Below are 3,971 nucleotides of genomic sequence, written 5' to 3'. Positions count from 1 at the left end.
TATACCAAACTATGTGGCGCACAGAGACCCCCAAATGACAATAGTGTATATACATTTTCACGGCTGACGCACTGGCAGCTGCAATATAAGCCTGGTGTGTGTATTATGCAACATTAGACCCCCCCTAACAGTACAGAGACCCCAGAAAACCATATATTTCAGAAAGTACACACTGACGAATCCAATATGGGTAAATAATGTTTCTACTGCAAAACTGCCAAACTGCAAAGCATGCTGAACATAACGGTTTTATCAAATTTCTGAAAATTGTCAGAAAGCTTGAATTTTACTCCATATATGCCACACATTTCGTAACGTATTCAGCATAAAACATCCTATATATGAACGCCAGGGTCTACTGAACACTTTGATGCCCAATATGCATAGATATACTAAACTATGTGGCGCACAGAGACCCCCAATGACAATAGTGTATATACATTTTCACGGCTGACGCGCTGCTGCTGCAATATAAGCACCTGGTGTGTGTATTATGCGACATTAGACCCCCTAAAAGTACAGAGACCCAGAAAACCTATATTTTCAGAAAGTACACATTCGTGACGAATCCAATATGGTTAATAGTGTTTCTACTGCAAACTGCCAGACTGCAAATCAATGCTGAACGTAACCGTTTTTATCAAATTTCTGAAAATCGTCACAAAGCTTGAATTTTACCCCATTATATGCCCCACATTTCGTAACTTATCAGCATAAACATCCTAAATATGAACGCCAGGGGTCTACTGAACACTTTGATGCCCAATATGCATAGATTATACCAAACTATGTGGCGCACAGAGACCCCAAATGACAATAGTGTATATACATTTTCACGGCTGACGCGCTGGCTGCTGCAGTATAAGCACCTGGTGTGTGTATTATGCAACATTAGACCCCCTAACAGTACAGAGACCCCAGAAAACCATATATTTTCAGAAAGTACACATTCTGACGAATCCAATATGGGTAAATTGTGTTTCTACTGCAAACTGCCAAACTGCAAAGCAATGTTGAACATAACGGTTTTATCAAATTTTGAAAATCGTCAGAAAGATTGAATTTGACCCCATTATATGCCCACATTTCGTAACGTATCAGCATAAAACATCCTAAATATGAACGCCAGAGGTCTACTGAACACTTTGATGCCCAATATGCATAGATATACCAAACTATGGGCGCACAGAGACCCCCAAATGACAATAGTGTATATACATTTCACAGCTGACGCGCTGGCTGCTGCAATATAAGCACCTGGTGTGTGTATTATGCGACATTAGACCCCCCTAACAGTACAGAGACCCCAGAAAACCATATATTTTCAGAAAGTACACATTCTGACGAATCCAATATGGGTAAATAAGTGTTTCTACTGCAAACTGCCAAACTGCAAAGCAATGCTGAACATAACGGTTTTTATCAAATTTCTGAAAATTGTCAGAAAGCTTGAATTTTACCCCATTATATGCCCCACATTTCGTAACGTATCAGCATAAAACATCCTAATATGAACGCCAGAGGTCTACTGAACACTTTGATGCCCAATATGCATAGATATACCAAACTATGTGGCGCACAGAGACCCCAAATGGATATATAGTAGATAAAATTTACAAGGCAAAACAAAATAAGGCAGTAAAGGGTGAATGCAAAAAAATCCAATAAAACCACAAAAATCAATGTTTTTTTTCCAGACTAGTGTTATCGGCCGTCAGAATCACAGTTTGAATATTTTAGATGGGCCAAACAGGTTCTACGGCTAGAAACAAGTGAACACAACATATGCAGAGCTGAAAATGCAATAAAATGGCTAAAAATTCAATAAAATGGCTAAAAATGCACCAAAATACCCAAAATTGCAATATAATCACCGAAATAACATACAAAAGGTATTGTACAGTACGGTTAGCGAATACGCTATGCGTAATGGCAATAAAACATTTTTTTCAGCCAAAAAAAGAAACGATGCGATAAGAAAAAAAAAAAAAAAGCCACAATGCCATGTATGTGCGTGTGCGTGTGTACAAATGGTAAATTACATGTTATGTGCGCGTGTGTGCGTGTGCACATGTGTGTAAGTGCAGTGAGTGTAAGTGACCCCCCCAATCCCCAAAAATGTATGTGTAAGTGTGTGTAAGTGTGAATCTAAGTGTGTATTACTGTAATAAGTGTGTGTTGGTGTGTTTGTGTGTGTAATTGTTGCACTAACCTGAAAAAGTCGCTGGAGACTGTTGCAGGCGATCAGGAAGAGCCTCTGGAAGACATCTGCCTCGTGGTTCCTGTCTGTGTGCTGTGGGGGCGGAGATCGTCGATCCGGTGCAGGCTGCAGCAGCAGGACACGTAAGTAACACGTGCCTGCTGCTGTTTTTGGGCCCCTGGGCGATCGCGCCCCAGGGGCCACTCGATCCCCTGCTCTGCTCGTTGCCTAGGGGCAGGGGATCGAGCAGGAACGGAGCGAACGGCTCTAACAGCCGCTCCTCCGCTCCTGAACCAGGAAATGCTGCAGAACGTAGAATCTACGTTCTGTGGCATTTCAAGTACCTTTGCCACAGAACGTAGATTCTACGATCTGTGGCATTTAAAAGGTTAATGGCTGCCCCCATTGCTACACAGCGGCTTATTTATATAAACAATAGTAGTGTTTCTGAAGCAAACACAGCGGTTTTACCAGTGCAGGACAACACTGCATTATGTTTGTATTAGTTGAAATGAAACACTTATTTTTGATGTAACTGTTCCATTATTATGATCAGGTATTTTACCCTCCGGATCCTCCACATTTGATTCTTCCTCACTTATTTCCATTCTTTAGAGTTTTGACACCAGCTGTTAATTTCCCCTTTTTATAAAAGGTACTCGCTGTCTTCAATAAGGCAGATGTTTTTTATTGGGCAGAAGGTTTTAGTTGTTTCCTTCAAATTTTTTAAAATAACTTTCATTCTCTGTATAATTTCTTTGCAATCAGTCTATTGGCTGCCTCTGAGATGCGTCTTCTCTGTACCCTACACATTAAAGGACCAGTAACATCAAAAAAATGTTTAAAAATTCATTAGTGCAGAACAAAAAATAAACAACAAGACAAATTTTAAAAACTTTTAAATAGCAAAGCCTATATTAAGAAATAGCTTACAGAAAGTCAGCAGCGGGTCTTCTCACTTCCCTTCCACTAGAGTCTCCCAACGCACACTTGTTCCTGCTAGTAGCTGTAGTAGCTGTAATAGTGCTGCCAGGACAGAGCGCAAGACTTCCCCGGGCGCAGTTTAGTTCAAGCCGGGTGCAGTCAGCCTTTCCTGAAGCCGCTTTGCTGCCTCTCCTCTCGTTTTTTTCTCTTGTCCCTAATGAATGAAGAGGCAGATGATAAACTAATGAATACACATCCCGCTTTCTCGTCTTGCACCAGGGGTTGCTCCAGTTCAGGGCACTTTGGCTTCTTCTGGCTTCTCCTTGTCGGGCGACCGATTAACCCTTTGCTGCAAACCAGAAACAGCTCTTAAAATAAGCACAAAATAAGCAGCCCCTGTGTGTGTGGGGATGAGTTAGATTTCGGGGCGAGGAGGAGACTGAGAGGAGAGGCAGCAAAGCGGCTTCAGGAAAGGCTGACTGCGCCCGGCTTGAACTAAACTGCGCCCGGGGAAGTCTTGCGCTCTGTCCTGGCAGCACTATTACAGCTACTACAGCTACTAGCAGCAACAAGTGTGTGTGTCGGGAGACTCTAGTGGAAGGGAAGTGAGAGGACCCGCTGCTGTTAGTTGATCACGTCAGCACAGGAACAAACTTGACGCTGCTGTCACACCAGGAGCCGGGAAATTGCAGGAGAGCCCGTGACACTGCGGCTGCTAGACACCGGGAGGAGGATTCAGGCGATGCCTTTTCAGTGAATAGCCAGGGAGAAGAAGTCGATCACTGTTTTTTTTAATGTTAGTGGTCCTTTAACACTTTTTCTCTTATACGCCTCTGCATTGGATCTT

Source organism: Xenopus laevis, chromosome 9_10L, assembly GCF_017654675.1.
Source record: "Xenopus laevis strain J_2021 chromosome 9_10L, Xenopus_laevis_v10.1, whole genome shotgun sequence".
Taxonomy (NCBI): domain Eukaryota; kingdom Metazoa; phylum Chordata; class Amphibia; order Anura; family Pipidae; genus Xenopus; species Xenopus laevis.
Note: the sequence above shows the minus strand (reverse complement) of the source record.